We start from the raw sequence: 21,354 nt of genomic DNA, 5'->3' as shown, positions 1-21,354 counted from the left end.
AGCAATATGGCTGAGGATATCGTGACGCTGACCACGTGGAACTCCAGTACCCGCAATTTGACTTTGCCTTAATGGGCTGTTGCGTCACAATCGGATCTCTCCGAGGTTTATTATTATTATTATTATTATTATTATTATTATTATTATTATTATTATTAACGGTGCAACACCATCTCATTAATTCTCTCGGATCATTTCAAGTGTTCGTATCAAGTAATCCTGGTGAAGATCCCATGCACTACAACCATACTATAATTGAGGTCTTACCAGTGATTTACGCCTTCTCCTTTACATCCTTACTAAAAACCAAACCAAACCAAACCCCATGGCACTACAGCCCTTGAAGGGCCTTGGCCTACCAAGCGACCGCTGCTCAGCCCGGAGGCCTGCAGATTACGAGGTGTCGTGTGGTCAGCACGACGAATCCTCTCGGTCGTTATTCTTGGCTTTCTAGACCGGGGCCGCTATCTCACTGTCAGATAGCTCCTCAATTCTAATCACGTAGGCTGAGTGGACCTCGAACCAGCCCTCAGGTCCAGGTAAAAATCCCTGACCTGGCCGGGAATCGAACCCGGGGCCTCCGAGTGAGAGGCAGGCACGCTACCCCTACACCACGGGGCCGGACTTACATCCTTACTGCAACCCCTAAATACCCTCATAACCATGTGCAGAGATCTGTACCCTTTATTTACAATCCCGTTTATGTGATTACCCCAATGAAGATCTTTCCTTGTGTTAACACAGAGGTACTTACAGTGATCCTCATGAATTACCGCCATCTCGTCAACACAGTTATTAAAAGTGAGAACTTTTCCAGACTTCTTACCCGGTAACTATCATACCATCATGTGCTGTCCAACTCAAGTTTGTATGTCGACGTATTTATTCACCCGCTCACAATCCTGTTATTTATTACTTGATACATTATGACATCATCTGCAAAAAGCCTTATATGTTTATTTGTGATTCCAGTTACTTACTCATATCATTTATATCTAAAATAACACACACAGGCCTTGCGAGACGACACCACCCCCCCTATTTATTGATGATGCTATTTGCTTTACGTCCCACTAACTACTTTTACGGTTTTCGGAGACGCCGAGGTGCCGGAATTTAGTCCCGCAGGAGTTCTTTTACGTGACAGTAAATCTACCGACACGAGGTTGTCGTATTTGAGCACCTTCAAATACCACCGGACTGAGCCAGGATCGAACCTGCCAAGTTGGGGTCAGAAGGCCAGCGCCTCAATCGTCTGAGCCACTCAGCCAGGGTCCCTATTTATTACAGGATCAGATAACGCTTCGCCTACTCTAATTCTCTGAGTTCTGTTTTCGAGAAATTTAGCCACCCATTTAGTCACAATTTGTTTATTCCAATAGCCCTCACTTTCGTCAATGATCTTCCATGTCTGCCCTGTCAAAGGCCTTGGATAGGTCAATAACCATACAGTCCATTTGACCTGAATTATGATTCTATTCGTGATGATCCTGTTACATATTTATTACTTGATACAGTATGACATCATCTGCAAACGTATAAAACATTAATGTCAAGTTCTCAAACATGATCAGCAGAGAAAAATCATTGTCTTATTCGCCATTTCCTAGTGTAATGGGGTCGGCACTTTCTGTGAATATGGCCCAGTTTTATGTCCGGATGCTTTTCCCGACGATAACCCCATGTGTAGGAAAGTATCCACTACTACATATTTCTGAGGCAGTTGCCAGAGTGGTGTGTTGTATATACTGTATATGGAGAGACATATGTTAACACGAACACCCAGGCCCATGTGCGGTACAGTTCACAACTGTGATCCCATCAGGGCGCGGGAAAAATTACAGAAGAAGAATAAGGAGGAGGTCAAAGTTACCCCTCAAGAATGGTCGGCCAGAAGGAAAGCTATTTCCTACTTCCTCCCCAGACCCAAAGTGCCGTTCACCTCAAGAACGCATGTGAACCGTGCATGTTGTCTTGTCGTGACGTGCTCCCTAGGTGAGCCATCATGATAACGATCCCAATTACAAAGGAAGAGCTGTCTGAGAATTTTAGACGGCTAATTTATAATTTGTAAGTTTTTGCCATATGCCCAAGAAACAAATACCAGTCCATCAGAGCGAAACATTCGCCTTTAATTATATAACATCTTTTAGGCAATTATGAAGGTAAACTAGTTGGGGAAATTTCACACCTCCTTCACACGATACAGCGACTAAATACTGTCTTCCTCGTGTACAAACTGGCGCCTCATTTTCTGCTAGAGGTATGCAGAGATATCATGATGTTGATAGCTTATTGTGGCAAGCCAAGCGATACATCCTATCCGACCAATAATAATAATAATAATAATAATAATAATAATAATAATAATAATAATAATAATAATAATAATAATAATAATAATAAAAGCATGGTTCGTGTGGACAAACAGAAATGAGTTACACTCGTCCCCCATTCTCATTGTTGTGGGATTGAATCCAGCACACTCGTTTGGCATTTAAAAGCACTTAAATGCAGACAACGTGTAATACATCTACCGGGATATAAAATAGCAAATTATGATGTCCTTATGCAGCCAGTCCCTGTGATGAATGGCGTAAATATGTTGCTCTTATGGTCGGATGGTGTATGTATTTCAGCGGGCTTGGAAAACTGACATGTAACAGCACCTTCTGTATCGGTGAAAAGTAACGGGAAACTACTTCACTCCTCATTTCCTTAGTACACCTTTTCAGTGACACCTAGGCTAACTTTGGCAGCTGATGATGGATCTGTTTGGGACCTTCTTCAAAATTATGCTAGAAGAAAATACATAATAGGACCTGTACTTAACAAAACATTGTAGTGCAGTTATGTTATTAGATCTGGCATGCGTCGGTGTCGCATAATCCTTGTCTATACAGTATTCCTTTTGATTGTTTGTCGGGCAATACGATATTTTACTTGGTAAACAAGAGAAAGGGGAAGAAAAACAGAAGTTATGGAGGATGGGATAGCTAATGATTGAAGGGGAAGGAAAATGAGGGATAAGGGATCTAGTCAGGGAGAGACTTCAGGGCCCTGTTTCATAAAACATATTCGACTAATATTATTAGTAAGAAACCAATCATGTTAGTATTATATTTTATAGAGTTATTAGCTAAAAATATTAGAAATTAGTTTATGAATCAAAATTATTAGTGGATACTCCTAATAATATTAGTAAATTGTTTAATAGACAAGCTACAAAAAAGTTAAAGATGACAAACACGAAATTCTAGGTGTAAGGCTCATTTATAAAGATAATAGGCAACTTGAGGTCTTTGGAGTGTACAGACCGGGAAAGGGTACGCTGACTCTGATGGAATTCCACTTGAGTAGTTTACGTTCATCTGCCCTCTTTAGTTCAAATTGCGATTCTTCAAAATTATGCTAGAAGAAAATACATAATAGGACCTGTAAATATAAAACATCGTTCATCGTTCATATAAACATATTATTCAGGAATAATACGGATGTATAGTTTCACTAACCGCGCACAAGACGGAATTATCTGTAGATTGCCATTTGCCACGCCTACAGTTTTGTACGCACTGAGCTCTCCTTTGCTTATTTTCTTGTTGCACATGTGCAGAGTATTTTTGCCTTAGAACCCAAAGAAATACCACAAGAATGGATAACAACAGTTACCATACATAATTTAATGCACTCAACTCAAGAGGCATTCAGTGCTTGTCAACATACTGGAGTAACCTTTTAGAAACGCAGTATGGGTAATTATTTTCTTAATAAAGAAAACGCTGAAGGTAATTTATTAAAACTGTCTTTTAGTACTTTAATTTCAGTATTTCATATACCGGTAATCATAATATGACACAGGTACTGTACAGATTTCTATGTTTCTGTCAATAAGATTACGTATTTGACAGACGATATTTATAAGAGAAACAGTTAGACAAAGTTGTAAGGAAGTAAAAGAGTAGGACATGACCTTTTCTGTCGATTCTTGTTTCTCAAAAAAAAAAATCAGGCTCTCTTAATTATCTTCCTATTCAAATAGCTGTGAATGTATTCATACCAGTTGAGTATTATACAGTTATTATTATTAGCGAATGGTACGTACACAAAACAATACAAAGATCAAATATAAATGAACAGTAAGCACAAACCATTATATACATAATTATAAGATATACACATAACATTGAAAACAATCATGCAAGCAAAAGGGTTCAAAGATTCAGATCAAAATTCTCTAGCCATTGTATGGCCTCAGCAGAAGCCACCACAAAGTCCTGGCTAGATCTAGCGAATGCCCTTCCAATGCATTCGGTGACGATATGGTCGATAGTCTGTTTAACTGCCCCACAGTCACAGGCTGGGGAAGATCTCATACCCCATTTAAACATCATTGAACCACATCTCCCGTGGTTAGTACGGACTCTGTTGAGGGCTACCCATGTCTTGTGGGGTAAATCAAAGCCAGCTGGAAGATTCTTATAATTGAACAATGCCCGCCATTGAGTCGGAGCTACGCTGTTCCACTCTTGTTGCCAATCTGCTTTTGGATTGAAATCCCTTCTAACAAGTTCCTGTGTTGTTTGAATAGGAGGAGATCTTGATTTGAGGCGGCTGAATCTGACGTTAGCATCTTCATGGATGGGGAGATCAGGATTGGTTAATATCTTGCTGTATTCTCTAAACAAGTTGTTCAATCTTCTAATTCTAGGAGGTTCTATGTGGCTGAGCACTGGCAACCAGAAAAGAGGAGTAGATTTTACTGTGCCACTTATGACACGCATTGTTTCATTCAGGACCGTGTCCACCTTTTTAGCATGAGAGCTGTTGATCCATACGGAAGAACAGTACTCAGCTGTGGAAAGCACCAGCGCCATAGCTGAAGTACGCAAAGTAGATGCAGAGGCTCCCCATGTGGAGCCAGCAAGTTTGTGAATGATGTTGCGTGACCTTAATTTGGCTGCTAGGTTGGTTAGATGTTTCCTGTATGATAGCGTTCGGTCGAGAGTAACTCCAAGATATTTGGGGTTGGCATTGTGAGGGAGAAGACTTCCATTAAGTGACACTTTCAAGGTGATATTCGCTTGCCGGTTATTTAAATGGAAGAAGCAGGTTTCCGTTTTACTAGGGCTTGGTTTCAAGCATCACGTTTTGAAGTATGTGCACAAAACATCCAGATCTGCATTTAAAGTTCTCTCTATCACATTAGCATCCACATGCTGACTAATTATTGCCAGATCGTCGGCATAAGCAAACTGACGAGAGCTCGTGACAGGTATGTCTGCAATATACAAGTTAAACAGTAATGGAGAGAGAACAGATCCTTGAGGTAAACCATTGTTAAGTACCTTTATTTTGCTGTGATTTGTATGCATGACTACCTGGATAATTCTGTTTGAGAGCATATTGTTAATCAGACGCGACATTTGACTACACTTTGTCAGTTTAAAGAACTTATACACAATACCTTCTCTCCACACTGTATCATATGCAGCTGTTAGATCAATAAACACTGCACCACTCTTTAATTGCTTTTCAAAACCTGTCTCAATATGTGTTGTCAGTGCAAGCACCTGATCTTCACAACTACGTTGAGGTCTAAAATCAGCCTGTTCGATTGGAATGATTTTAAAAATTAGAGGACTTATTCTATTGTAGATAAGCCGTTCCAAGAGCTTAAAGCAGACACTCATTAAGGCAATTGGCCTATAGCTTTCGACAGAATCCGTAGGTTTACCAGGTTTTAAGATAGCTAATATCTTAGTTCGTTTAAACTCTGAAGGGAGTTGACTTGTTTGGAGTATGTTTGAAAAAACTGCACTAGCCAGTTCCTTACATTTTTTCCACAGTGCTTCAAAAATTCTGGGTGTATACCATCAAAACCCGGGGATTTTCCATTTTTCAATTCATTTAAGGCAAGCAAAAGCTCTTGCTCAGTAAAAGGAGCAGAAATGTTGGAAGAAGTAGTGTACTCCTTTTTCAAACGGAGCAGTTCGTTTTTTATAAACCGTTTGTGTAATTTGTCTGGCTTGGATTTGGACAGACTGGCAATGCGACTAGCAATATGATTAGGTGAAACCTCTGGTTTCAGCTGGGGACTGTAAGGTATTCTTCCCAGCTTCTTTAGAAGACTCCAAGCTTTTCTACTCGAGTGTCTGAAGTCCAGTGTATCTATGGTTTCCTTCCATCTGCTTCGTCTAGCTTCATCTAGTTTATGAAGGAGCTCGTCAGCCACATCTTTTTCACCACTCTCCTGGAAATTCTCATAAAGTACTTCACAAGCCTCATCCCACCCTGGAATAAAGTCCTTTCTCACTCCGCGGGGAATATGTCTTTTAGCGCATGTTAGAGTAGCTTTCACAAACCTAGAGTAGTTAATAACCTCAGGAGGAATCCATCGTATGGTACTGTCAAGATCAGCTGAATAGCTCTCCCAACTAGCTTTACTAAAGTTCCAACGAGGGAGTGGAGAAGATCTTATAATAGGAATCTCCATTCCAGTTTCCAGAAGGACAGGTCGATGTTGACTATGTGGAAAGTTCATAAGAACTTTACGAAACACAGGTAAGCTGGATCCCTGACAATCACATGAAGCAAAGCACAAGTCAGGATTGGTCTCTGAGTCCCATCTTCCTGACTTGAATGTACGTTTGTCTTTTGGATTGAAAATCAGTTGCATGTTACAAAGCTCTGCCCACTCAAGTTTTTCTCCACACTGGTCACTATATCTATAATCCCACAGAGTATGATGACTATTGAAATCACCCACATAGATGGATGGGTGAGAGATTGTTTGAAGAACACTGTTAGGCCACTGAATTCCTGGAGGTTTATAAATATTTATGATTGATACATCATTGACTTTTGTAGTGATGTTGAAAATGCCTGCATCAGAATTAGCTGAGACTAAATAAGAGCAGGCGATGGAATTTCGAACAAAGGTTGCAGTTCCATAAGACTGATAAGTAGCTCCCAGTAACTTGTATCCAGGAATGTTTCCTCTTGAACGAAGCTGAGATGGATCAGAGGCATGAGTTTCCTGAATGCATATTACATCAACATTATTTTCCAATGCCAGTTTGGAAAGGTAGTCACTTTTAGATCTACTGATACAGTTATAGTTATATATACATGAACAGTAGATGCCCAATTAATTTCTTTATGAAAAATAGTGGGTATTTTGTTTTTATTTCATTGTACGGCACGAAATCCTCTAAATTCGAATACACTTGCCTTTTGTTACGCTCGCTTAAAGACCCAATATGGCGGCTCCATAAGAAGCATTCGTGACCAGACCTCCCTAGACAGACCTTGATCCGCCGCCGTGGCTATAGTTAAAATGGCACTCGTACCGTGTCGATGGAACTTCAAGTTGCCATACTGAGACCGCTTTTGTATAGCATTTACACAGTGAGCACCATGTTTAACCCTGCTCTAAATTATCTACACTATGCTGACGATGTCAGTATACAAGATGAATCACCTAAAACTTGCACTCCAAATATTTCTGAAATGGAAGGTGCTATTGGCGTGTTTTCAAAGAAATGAAGTAACTAAGGGCTCAATTGTAGCCCGTACACAAATTTTTTGTAATAATTAGAATGTGTATTATTTCAGAAAGTTGTATTTTTTTCAAATGAAACATTACCAAATACAACTAGAGTAAATCAGAGAGTCAATGGTGATTTTTTTTTCAGGATTCTAGTACAAGTAGTTTATGCTATCGTAGTTTGAAAAGTGTACGTTACTATATATATATATAATGTATTCGCACATGATGTTTCCTTTGGCTGTATGGCTACTTACCGAATACCAAATACAAAATTTAAATTTGTATGAGGATACTTAAATCTCAAAAACTAAAAATGTTGGAAACTTGAAAATTGGTATTTGGAATCTCTTTTTAAAATAAAGAAACACGTATTCTTTTGTTTCCGGATAATCCACTTAAGGGGGGGGGGTGAAATAATTGAAAAATTAGTTGAATTATTTGTATGAGCATACCTATATAAAAACTAAAGATGTTGCAGACAAGAAACTTGGTATTTGGAAAGTAATTTAAAAATACAGGAACATGTTTTATCGGAAAAGGCACTTAACGGGAGTGAAAAGATGTGAAAATGAGTTGAATATTTTTTTGTGAGGATACTTATATCCCCAAAAGTGAAGACTGGTATTTGGAATTCCTTTAAAAATAAAGAAACATGTATTTTTTGTTTTCGGAAAATCCACTTATGTGGGGGTGGGAAAAGGACTGATAAAGGTGTTGAATTCATTTTATTCGTTCTGCTTATATCTCACAAACTGAAGATGTTACTGACGTGGAAATAGGTATTTGGAATCTCCTTTAAAAATAAAGAGACAGTTTTAAAATATTTATATTTTTCGACTTGAGAGAAAACTGTTTCTCACATGTACAGTTCTATGTCGCATGGCCATCTTTTCCCCAAAAGGCAACACCACAAACGTGGTTTACAAAGAGTTTTTGGAGTAAATGAAACTCAATTTTCGTTTTTTTTAAATATATAATTTAGGGATTTTCAGAGAATGTCTTAGTACAGTACCGAGGAACGATTACTTTTATCAAATTACAAAATCCACGCGAGCGAAGCCGCGGGTAACTGCTGGTCATATTATATTTCTGTTTGAGATTAAGATTCGCACCTTTGATCTTAATATATAGGAATACTTTTCCAGAAAAATAAATACAATCAGATTTATGAAAACAGTCAGCTTATTCGGCTGATAAGGATCGACCACTAATGACTTCTAGTCTCACGAGAACCAAGTCAATAAACTTTCTTCACTTTAAGCTTGTCCTCAACAACCTCTGCTCGTATTATGCTGAATAGGTTGTAGTTGGTCTTGGCTGAATATAACCTAGTTTTCAATGAACGTTAAGTAGAGTACTGAAGCGGCTGTTAAAATACATTAAAATGTAATTATATTGGCGCTTTCTCCTCTTTAACAATAGAGCACTTAAGAGTATCATATTTTAGAGCTGTACTACAATTCTATCTATGAAAGAAGGAAATAGAAGACTTGCGAGCAACAGGTCGCGAGGAAACCTTGAATACAACTTACAGCATCGATATTTATTTATTTATTTATTTATTTATTTATTTATGTATTTATTTATTTATGTCGCACCGATACAGATAGGCCTTATGGTAACGATTGGATAAGAAAGGGCTAGGAATGGGAAGGAAGCGGTGGGGGTTCTAACCCACAGTTCACAGCTGCGCGATCCTAACCGCATGGCCAACTCGCTCAGTATCTGAGGATCTTTTTTTGCTAGTTGTTTTACGTCGCACCGGCACAGATAGGTCTTACGGCGACGATGGGACAGGAAAGGGCTAGGAGTGGGAAAGAAGCGGCCGTGGCCTTAATTAAGGTACAGCCCCAGCATTTGCCTGGTGTGAAAATGGGAAACCACGGAAAACCATTTTCAGGGCTGCCGACAGTGGGGTTTGAACCTACTATCTCCCGAATACTGGATACTGGCCGCACTTAAGCGACTGCAGCTATCGAGCTCGGTCTGAGGATCTTTGTAGGCCCCTAAACATAGGCAGTGAGCCTAATACTATATCTCCGCTTCCACCAGAAACAAAATAATTTCAGGTGTCATGTCCTTTTAAGGTTAGGAATTTCTTTAGCCATCAGTCTTGTACTGTATATTGGCCTGTGTAGCGAATGTCGGATGCTTTGTGTTGCTTCTGTGCCTGTAGTAATGTACGTAAGTTAACTGTGGCAAGGATTGTAAGTGCTCCGTTGCTGGAAACGTAACGATAAAAGAGCAAACAAAAGCCCAAGGCTCAACAGCCCTTATGGGCCTTCGTCTACCGAGGTTCTGCTGATCAGCCCGAAGGCCTGCAGAATAACGAGGTAACGTCGGCGTTTCGGTTGGGACTGACACTTGTCTTTCATAAATCCCCTGAGGCAACAGTAAGCAACATATAGTATTGACGGTCAAGACGTGACTGGAATCTTCTCTTGTGGGAGTACGGATTTCAAGCAATATTGGATCAGAAGCCATATTTTTAAAAGCTGCGCCCGATACAGTGTGAAAGTTTCTTCCAATCAGCAATAAAAATAGCGGATACTTGAATAATATCTAAAACTATTCTCATGAATAACTGTTTTAAGACACTGTAAAGAATTACATCGTATTTTCTTCAGACTCGGCGATATTAAGACACTCAAGGCCTAGGCTTTCAAGCCACCCTTTTTATAATCTCTTTTTTTCATTCTTCGAGTGAACATTCCTTTTCTTCTCATTTCGACAGTCATTTCTTCTCTGATCAATAGGGACTCCTGATGACGCAGTTTTCCAGCGTAAAAAAAAAAATAAAAATCATTCCCCAGCAACCCCCACCGTCATTAGTTCGTACCCTCACGACTGAACAATGTTTTCATCTTAGTGATGTTCGCCGTTGATGGCAAAATCTAAATTAATGAATATATCCATAGCCCGTATGGTGAAAAAACAAAACAAAAATATAAAACATTGGAAAGTGGATATTCTTTAATGTTGTTATTCACTTTTTATAGAGGACTAATATTTCCGGAGATACTTGGAATTTTGTGAAAAATCATAATCGGGAATATTCCCGATATTATTCCTCGTTCGGTTAAAAAACCGTAAGTTTGGCGATAGAATTACACTCTGCTATTCCTAACCTTACATACTGCATTTCAAGAAATGCTGCTAAGCAGTTTTCCCATAATGTAACACATACATACAGTTAAAGAGAAGAGACTCTGCTTTGGACCTTGGTATAGGCCTACCTAATCCGAGATATTAAAAAAACCAAGAACATTTGAAGTACATAGACAAAATTAGTCTTGTTATTGATAGGCTGTGTCAAAAACAACAATGAGCGCTTTAATATTTTCAGTTTTTTTTTTTTTTTTTTTTTTTTTTAATATTCAAGGGATTTTATTAGTACATTATGGCTGCATGTCACAATGGAGTTTTAGTCACTTCTCCAGATCATTGCTTCATTCAGGCTAGAGACACGGAACGATGCGTGTTACTCCTGAGTGATGAATTATTTTTGTCTTATATCCATAATACACGTGTCTGGCTCCATGGCTGAATGGTCAGCGTACTGGCCATACGTTTAGAGGGCCCCAGGCTCGATTCCCGCCCGGGTGGAGTAATTTACCTGCCTGTGGTAATTCATTTCACCCGGGAACTGCGTATTTGTGTTCACCTTAATACATATCTCCATTTATACACAACACGTCGCGCTACCAACAACCACAGAAACAATAGCGAATATATCCCTCCCAAGAAAGTTGGTGTCAGGAAGGGTATATTGTCGTAAAACTTGGAAAAAGGCCAGGAAGATTATATCCAAAACACTCGTTATTGCAGTCCCACTGACACGAATGAATGCGGTATTGTAGACGTCCGTACAAACCAAGAATCACAGTGCAATAGTCCGGCACATTGGCTAAATGATTAGTATGCTGGCCATTGGTCACAGGGGTTCTGGGTTCGATTCCCCGTCGGGTAGGGAATTTTAATTTTTATTAGTTGATTCCTACGGCTCGGGGGCTGTGTGTTTGTGCCGTCTTCAGCATTAGAAATCATCTTAGGTGGGGCCTCATCCTCATAGATGCGCAGGTTGCCAACATGGCGTCAACTCGAAATACCTGCACCAGAACTCTTCGGAGACCACACGCCGTTATTATTCGGCATCAAAGAATCATTTCTGCGACTTTCTGGTATGTTCCGAACCTAATGCGTAATTAATAGAATTAACTTTACATCCTACTGACTAATTTTACGGTAGTACGGGACGCAGAGTTTCCGAAATTTGTCCTACAGAAGTTCTTTCATTGAAATATGTTTGGTCTAACCCAAACAGTTCGTTAATAAGAGAAAATTCTATAAATGGGTACATTTTTAATTTAATTTTATGATATATGTATTAGAGATGATCATAATATGTGGGTTATTGTTTCAGTATATACACGCCCCACACGCTGTTTTAACATCACTTTATTTGGTCTATCTTGGCACCGCAATCTGTATAAATTAACAGTTGAGAATATTGTTTATAAACTTCCACCAACGTAGGTGGTGTGCAGAACCAACAATGGTATTCGTAAAGCAGCGGTTTTAAAAATAGCGACGTTACGTAAGGAAGGAGCGAACAAAGGATGGAGTTGCTGCAGGCGTGGGTGGTCAAGTTGCGAGACTGGTAGGTAAGTCACCTTCCCCGCCGCGCCGACCTGTTCCAGTTTAAGAACTTCGTACCACCACTTGCAGGCGCACTACCATATTCTTGCAATTCATAGTCTTGATAATTCCAACTCGAGTTAAAAACTGGCCAGTAACGAAATGTACTCTACAATCGAGAGTGGAAGGTAAATGCTTGTATTTCCTGTAACCTCAGAACTAAGAGGGATAGAGGCTGAGTGAACACCACGACTGTATGTCCCGTTTCTACCATTTTTAGCTAAGGAACTTCTGTCCTTAACAGGTTTGAATGTATTAAAAGCGGCACCAGAGCTTGTCACACATACCTGTACGGACAGTCTCAGAAGCCTCCGTTTCAGTTTCCAGAATTATAAAAAAAGTCATTGCAGCAAACTAAGCACGAAAATAATAAATATAACTTATACATACATGATTACACAATTCTATGCCTTCCAGCCTTCAGTCTGCAAGCGTCTGCAAATTATCTAAGCATCTCCACTATCTTCTATCTGCAAGCAGCTCCGTAGCCTCGTTTAGCTCCGCACCTCTTACATTCAAAATCATTAAAACCTGAGGCTAAATCACCGTCTTGGTCTCCTACTTCCCTCGCTCCCTATGGCCGAATCCATTATTCTCCTAGGTAACCTATCCCCTGCTATTCGCCTCGCAGGACCCCACCAAACCGTATAGTAATAATAATAATAATAATAATAATAATAATAATTAAGGTTCGAATGTTAAGGAAAAGTCATTTCTTTCCCGCGGTAATTTTACCGGAAATCTGAAAAATAACAATGATGGATCCTCGGCCCCGTTTAAAGGAATTTTATGTTACATATAAATGCATATTTCGGCCATTTGTATTGCTATGGTCATATTTTGTTCATTTTAATTATATAAGGTCATATTTGGATATAGTATATATTGAGGATTTTTGTTTATAGTGGTGCGTTGTTTTTCAAAAATGAACATGTTTTCTACGACGAGTTTCAAACACGGGATTTCAAAATACTGTAGTAGATGTATTTTTCTTTATTTTCCCGCAATATACAGGCAGCATGTTTAGAAGAGATGATTCAGAGAAAGAGATGCTGTACAAATGTACGCCAACAGATACCAAAAAGCATACTAATACTTCGCTTTCTTGGTACTTTTTTTTTTTTTTTTTTTTTTTTTTTTTACGAAAACAGAGTGAGAACTGCACCTCAGGGCTATGATAACTTACTGAATGAATGTATAAAGTTTAACGTACCTACTGTACCTCTGTGAGTTTGCATAATTAAATGTGTGTGCTGTGTTGTCTCTGATCACCTTTGGCATGTTTAATGTTAGCAAGATTCAAGATAATACAAAATAATACTAATACTTGCGGCCTTTTCCTAAAGTGGTTGTCATATTTTACTATTTTTAGGTCATATTTAGCTAGTTTTTAGGGCATATTGCTTGCATATTTTGTACTTCTTTAGGTCATAAACTTCCGAACCCTAATAATAATGATAATACCGGTACTCTGAGTTTTACGTCTCACTACTTTTGCGGTTTTCGGAGATTGCGATGTGCTGGAATTTTTTCCCGGAGGTTTTTTGTGCGTCAGTAAATCTACCGACACGAGGCTGGCGTATTTGCACTCCTCTAAATACCACGGGACTGAGGAGATCAAACCCGCTAACTTGAGCTCAGAAGGTCAGATATATTCCGCCCGGCAAAACAGACTGACCTGAAGATACGTCCGAGAGCTGACGTCTTTCTTACAGACTGCCATTCATCGTAACTGCGTGTGAAGGAGACCAGCTTTCAGGGAAGCGAGTAGAAGTGAGGTTTCGCGTCCTCAGAGGAGAAATGTCACGGAGCAAAGTCTTCGCGGGATGTAAAAAGTTTCTTCTTCTTGCTATTGGCTTTACGTCGCACCGACACAGATATGTCTTATAGCGACGATGGGACAGGAATGAGCTGGAACTGGGAAGGAAGCGGCCGTGGCCTTAAGGTACAGCCCCAGCATTTGCCTGGTGTGAAAATGGGAAACCACGGAAAACCATTGTAAAAAGTTTGCTTCCTTCGCTCGTCAGAAGCCCAAAACGTTGTATGTCTATTAACCTGGGGTGCAAAAGCATTACTAATAATAAACAACGAATAAAGTTTGACACCATAGTTTCGGGAAAAGTCCAAATTCAGTAAAGGCAAGAAGCTCACCGAAAACGAATCCGGCGATATTCGCAAAGGTTGGAGAAAGCAGGTAAAATGACATGGTCCATAGTTGGCTGAATAGAAATTTATGATAATACGCAATCAATTCGAAAAACTGCTCAATCTTCTACTAACTTAAGTGTGAATAGACTGACCAAATCTCGCTCGGAAGCGATAACAGCCTTGTGTAGGTTAACTGCGTGTTATTATGGTGAAGGATAGTGTTGTGTGGTGTGCGAGTTGCAGAGATGTTGGGGACAGGACATACCCAGCCCCCGGGCCACTGGAATTAACCAAGGATGGTTCAAATCCCCAACCCGGCCGGGAATTGAACCCGGGATCCTCTGAACAAAAGGCCACTACGCTGACCATTCAGCCAACGAGTCGAACTCTGAAGTGATGGATAGAATGTATTGGATTGATCATCACACAACCAACAATACATTCCTCTCCCTGGAGCTGCTATTCAAGCTAAAGCCAAGAGCTTGTATGCAGAATTTAGTTTATTATTGTGTGTTTATAGTGTTTTGTTTTTTTGCTAGGGGTTTTACGTCGCACCGACACAGATAGGTCTTATGGTGACGATGGGGTAGGAAAGTCCTAGGAGTTGGAAGGAAGCGGCCGTGGCCTTAACGTACAGTCCCAGCATTTGCCTGGTGTGAAAATGGGAAACCACGAGAAACCATCTTCAGGGCTGCCGACAGTGGAATTCGAACCCACTATCTCCCGGATGCAAGCTCACAGCCGCGCGCTCCTAACCGCACGGCCAACTCGCCCGGTAGTGTTAAATATTTTAATGGTATAAAGTTTGCATTAAAATGAGTTTCAGAAACATACTAAAATACTAACAAAAGTTACTAACAAACTCTGCTATTTCAAACTTAATATGCGAGTGAACTGAAACCTAACCCTATATTTTACATACAAAATGACTCGATTTACGCGAATTCCGTATGCGCGGCAATTCCGCGGAACGTAACTATCGCGCATGAGATCTACCTGTATGTTGTTTTGGGTTTTGATTTTAGCTGCCACGTTTTTGATATGGATTTTGTACGTCAGTGACCTATCCAGGGTCAACCCTAGGTATTCGAAGTTGCTGCAATACTGGATAATCGGATCTCTAATGTAACTGTCGGAACTCAGTGGATGAAGGTGTACATAATAAACCGGCTTCGGAGATAGGATCATGCGAGGTGAATAGAGGAGGATAGGTTACTAGAGAATAGTGGCCTCAGCCATGGAGTAAGAGACGTAAAGGGAGACTGAACGCGATGATAATTAGGCTCACGTTTTAAGGATAAGAGGTCTGGAACTAAACTACGCCACCGAACAAGTGGCTGCGTGGTTTGGTTTGGGTCACGTAGCTGTCAACTTACATTTGGAAGATAGCGGGGTTCGAACCCCACTGTCGCCAGCCCTCAAGGTTTTCCGTGCTTTCCCATTACGCACCAGGCAAATACTGGGGCTGTACCTTAAGGCCTCGGCCGCTTCCTCCCAATTCCTAGGCCTTTCCTATCCCATCGTCGCCATAAGACCTATCTGTGTCGGTGCGTCGTAAAGCAACGAGAAAAAAAAGGTTGCGAGTTTCACAAATAGGAAAAGTCCTCTCAGTTTTGATTACTGCGTCGATGGGGTGAAAGTTCCTTTTGGGGATCATTGTAAGTACCTAGGTGTTATTATAAGGAAATATCTTTATTGGGGTAATCACATAAATAAGATTGTAAATAAAGGGTACAGGTCTCTGCACACGGTTATGGGGGTATTTAGGGGTTGTAGTAAGGATGTAAAGGAGAGGGCATATAAGTCTCTGGTAAGACCCCAACTACAGTATGGTTTCAGTGTAAGGGACCCTCACCAGGATTACTTGATTCAAGAAGTGGAAAAATCCAAAGAAAAGCAGCTCGATTTGTTCTGGGTGATTTCCGACAAAAGAGTAGCGTTACAAAAATGTTCCAAACTCTGGGCTGGGAAGACTTGGTAGAAAGGAGACGAGCTGCTCGACTAAGTGGTATGTTCCGAGCTGTCAGCGGAGAGATGGCGTGGAATGAGATCAGTAGACGAATAAGTTTGAGTGGTGTCTTTAAAAGTAGGAAAGGTCAAAATATGAAGATAAAGTTGGAATTCAAGAGGACAAATTGGGACAACTATTTATCTGTAAGAAGGGGAGTCAGTGATTGGAATAACCTACCAAGGGAGATGTTCATTAAATTTCTAATTTCTTTGCAATCCTTTAAGAGAAGTCTAGGGAAACAACAGATAGGGAATCTGCCACCTGGGCGACTGCCCTAAATGCAGATCAGCAGTGACTGATTGAAAGCAGAATCTGAAAATCCTCTTAATGGTTCAATATAATTGAAGAGGATTTACATGTGCATCTATTTATATATGCTACAAACGTCAATACTCCCGACGGCAAGAGAATCTTCAGAACAGTACCAGCAAGGCGTGTAAATTAGTTTCATTGTTTTTAAATTTTGTAAGAAATTTCTGTATAACATGGAAATGGATCAGTTTTGTTTATGTGGAAGTTATATGCCTAAATTCAGACTTTCAATGGAGGATTTTCTGTGTACTTTTTTCCGGCATTGTCCTCCTTTTTAAATAGTTGTGTTCTCTCTTTTTTTTAAATTTTCATCTGGTCACCCTATGGGAGAATTATTCTACACTTAGTCCCTCGAGCAAAATTTGTCGTGACGAAATCTAAAATAATTTCACCTTTTTATCCTTACATTTCAATTATTGACTCAAGAAAAATAATATATTAAGAATAACATTCTCCTACTCCTTCGGTTTCTGAAAATAAGATTCTCATTCTCAATTTCTCAAAATCGATCCATTTATCCCGGATGTTCAGAAAGATTGCAATGCAAACGCTCAGCGGCGTAACGGTAGGGACTGCAAGGCCTGCAATTCAGGCGGGCCTGGGGCTTAAGGGGGCACAGACTTTCCAGAAAACGTCAATGAATGAATGAACTTAACCAGAATGCCACACTGCACGGGAAAGGTAATATCGTGATGTGTTTGTAGAATGGGCCGAAGAAGTTTGTTTTTACAATGTGTATATAGAGTAGTTGCCGGGGTTGTATGTGCTTGCAAATGATTGTTATGTTGAGTCTCTTTCGTAAGACGAGCGGCACGTGCTCTCATAAAATGTGCGCCAAGTTACTATTAAAGAAACAGTGAAATCTGGTACCAAAATATCAAATTTTTGACCTAATTATTCCTGTTGCTGTATCTTCCGCAAAACGATCATTTTCGAAAGTGAAACTTATAAAGTACTGCCTACGAAATGTTACGAGACAAGAAAGACTGAACTCAGCATCAGAATACCTGAAATCGTCAATTTCTTTACATCCTGCGCTGCATGGTCCAATTTCTTTATAATCAAATGTGAGTATAGTAAAAGTTTCACAAATATAAAGGCAAAAGATAGAAAACATATTGATTAATTTTGTATTTCAGTCCCTACAAGATATGTCATGTTCAAAATAAAATCTATCAATTTTATTATTATTATTATTATTAATTTAATCTTTTAGTTTTGTAATCTTGTAAGTCCTTCGTATATATTAAATGGATTTAGATTCCATTAAAGAATCTTCTGTAGTTAAATTTGTATATGTTATTGATAGGCGTTATAGCATTTATTTGAACGGGGGAAGGGCAAATTTGTTTCCTGCAGGCGGGTCCGTATCATATTTGTTACGCCTCAGCAAACCGGAAAAATGACGTTCCCGGTATGTAGATCGTGAGCTTATTTGTATTTATCGAGAAGAATATTATTCTCCAAATACGGTACCATAACTAGCGTTTAATAATTATACCATGAACAAGGATGGAATTGAATATAGTTTTCTACCCTACTCTTACCAGGCAAAATATGCTTCTCAGTTCAAAAGAAATCCTACTGAAAGAAAATCTACTCTTCGACAGTTTAGGATAACTATGTGAAAGTGTCTAGTGGTGTCAATGTATTACAATTGCTCGGCAATGAAGCAACTGTATTTCGAGATTTTTCAATTAAAATGGACCAAACACTCGAAGAAATAAGTACTAAGTCACAGCAGATATTATACTTGATGCTAATTCAGGAAGGAGAACCGGGTATCAGTATCAATATGTAAACTCGGGGATTATTTTGGAAATAAATTTACTGCAATTTCCAACAAGGAAGACTTTTCCGAAGTGGGCTACTTACTCCTTTCTACTATAAATAAGACATCAACGTAACTTCCCAGAAATTAAAATCTTGAGAACAATATATAAAAATCAATCAACAATGATCTGCATTTAGGGATGTCATCCAGGAGGCAAATTCCCTACCGTTTCACTTGTTTTCCTAGCTGCTTCTTAAATGTTTTCAAAGAAATTTATAATTTATCGAACATTTCCAGTGATAATTTATTCCAATCCCTTATTCCTCTCATGTAAGTGAATGTTTGCCCCAATCTCTCCTCTTAAATTATAACTCTATCTTCATATTAATATCTTTCCTACTTTTAAAAGCTCTACTCAAGGTTATTCTTCTACTTATGTCATTCAACGTCAACTCTCCACTGACAGCTCGAAACATACCGCATAGTCGAGCATCTCGTCTCCTTACCCCCAAGTCTTCCCAGCCTAAAGATGGGGAAATTTTCGTAACATTACTCCTTTGTGGGAAATCACCCAGAACAATTCGTGCTGCTTTCCTTTGAAGTTTTTCCAGTTCTCGAATCAAGTAGTCCGATGAGGGTCCCATACACCGCAGCCATACTCTAACTGCGGTCTTACTATAGACTTATAAGTCCTCTCCTTTACATCCTTACTACAACCTCTAAATACTCTCATAACCACGTGAAGAGATATGCAACCTTTTTTAACATCCCCAATGAAGATCACTCCTTTTATTTCCGTAACACCTAACTTAGGTACTTATTATACAGCGTTCTCCATGAGGTACTATCACACCATCAACACAAGAATTAAAACAGAGGACTTCTCCTCTTGGTAAAACTTACAACTTGACTTTGCATCCCATTTACATTCATACTGGTACCATTGTCTGCTGTCTCATCTCACAACGTTGTTTAAGACCCGCTGCAGTCACAATCCTGCAACTCATTTAGACCTACTATATACAATATAACATCATCCATAAATAGCCTTATCTACTATTCCAGATCTTCACTCGTATAATTTAAATATAAAGGTCCAATAACATACCGCCCTGCGGGACACCCTTCCCCTCCCCTTAACCACTGCAAGATCAGATAACGCTTTACTTACTCTAATTCTCGGAGTTTTATTTTCTAGAAATTTAGCCACACATTCAACCACTTTTGTCTAGTCCAATGGCCCTCATTTTCGTCAGTTATCTCCCATGATCTACCCTATAAAAAAAAAACGTTGGATAGGTCAATTGCGATACAGTTCATTTGGCATCCCGAATCTAAAATATCGGGTACTTTTCGCTAGAATCCTACAAATTGAGCTTCATTAGAATAACATTTCCTAAACCCGAACTGCCTTCTATCAAACCAGTTAGCAATTTTTCAAAAGTTTCTAATATAATCAAAAATAATACTTTCGCAGATCTTACAAACACATGTCTGGCCTGTATTATCCGCTTTATGTTTGTCACCCTTTCCCTTGTACACTGGGGCCACTATCAGATGTGGCACTGTATCCCAACTCATTGCCTATAATATATCCCCAAAAATCTTTGAACATGATATTTGACCTTCTTTTTAAAACTGATAATTAAGAAGCACACATACATAAACCGTGTTAAAATATGATTTTTTTTATCTTACCTTTATAAGAAGAAAACAGACCAAAAAAAGGAACCTTGTCTTCTTCGAAATCACTACGGTATTTAATTTAATTTTTTAAAAGAAGAACAACTAAACATTTACTCCAGTTTTCTCGTTAATTGTTAATCGACACTTACACACGATTATTCCTGAAATCAATACACCGTCACTACAATTTTTCACGATTTGACAGTTCGCTTTTCACCAGTTCAGTCTGTCAGTACCACACGTCTGCCGCTACCCACGAACGATCTCTAGTTCCGCAATGAGCCGCAGCACCGGCTGGAATGTATGCTTTGCTGGTACGAGACGGGCCGCGACAACAGAGAGCGTCAAAGCATTTCTAAGGAAAAGATAAACCACCAATCACAGTCTAGTTGACCATATTACCTGTATCATGCCTAATGCTGTACCGTACCGGTATACATTGTGCTGGTTATTATTTCAAGACAATTCTTGACATCACAATGTGGTATAAAAGTATATTAGTATAAAACCATGCATATACGAAACATGATCCTTATAACAAAGAAGCAGATAATATATGTAGCTCTGGCACGCTATGTTCATGAGGTACACCACAATGGCAAAATACCAACCTTATGGGGAACATACTGAACAGCAATCAGACGCGTAGATTCCAGTCTAAACAGACACTGTGTATATGATCATAACGTCACGTAATAATACCTTTAAAGTAAACGTATTTATTCGAATTTAGCAAGAGAGTTATGCAGTATACGAAGGTAAAGTTTTAATGACATGTTGGCTAATGAGAAGGCTTTCTACTTTGCGTAACGCGGGAGTTTTTGAACGTATGTCGTCTTTCTTAGACCCGTCATCTCTCGCGGAGTGAGGACAAACAAGTGTCTAGTACGGTAATCTCTTCCAGAAATAAATATGAGCAATATGGTTGTAATTTGCAACTAAAAACGTGAAAGTAGGCCTAGTTACGGCAACGACTGTCCTTTTTCACAGTACTTCTACAGTTTAATACCAACAACTTTATACCATCCTTACTTGACTTCCAATTCCCTACACTCTCATCACTGCTCCCTAGTCCAACCCATTTCCCTAAACATACCTCCTTATAACTCTTCTAAACAAACCCCCTAACTTAGGCCTATATGAACCATTGTATGGTAGTTCAAGTAAAGGCCATCT

General features: G+C 39.3%; 1 protein-coding gene across 3 annotated transcripts in view; it reads right to left on the bottom strand.

Annotated features, from left to right (window-relative positions):
• LOC136880659 (uncharacterized) overlaps nucleotides 1-20,501 on the bottom strand; it is a 332,623-nt gene extending 312,122 nt beyond the window's left edge. For all 3 annotated transcript variants that reach the window (XM_067153315.2, XM_067153317.2, XM_067153318.2), the window contains exon 1: nucleotides 20,191-20,501. The gene's annotated coding sequence lies outside the window, so the exon portion shown is untranslated. The remainder of the gene's footprint in view (nucleotides 1-20,190) is intronic.
• Nucleotides 20,502-21,354: the final 853 nt, after the last annotated feature.

The sequence above is a fragment of the Anabrus simplex genome, chromosome 1 (genome assembly GCF_040414725.1).
Source record: "Anabrus simplex isolate iqAnaSimp1 chromosome 1, ASM4041472v1, whole genome shotgun sequence".
Classification (NCBI taxonomy): Eukaryota; Metazoa; Arthropoda; class Insecta; order Orthoptera; family Tettigoniidae; genus Anabrus; species Anabrus simplex.
This window is presented reverse-complemented; position numbering and strand designations above follow the sequence as displayed.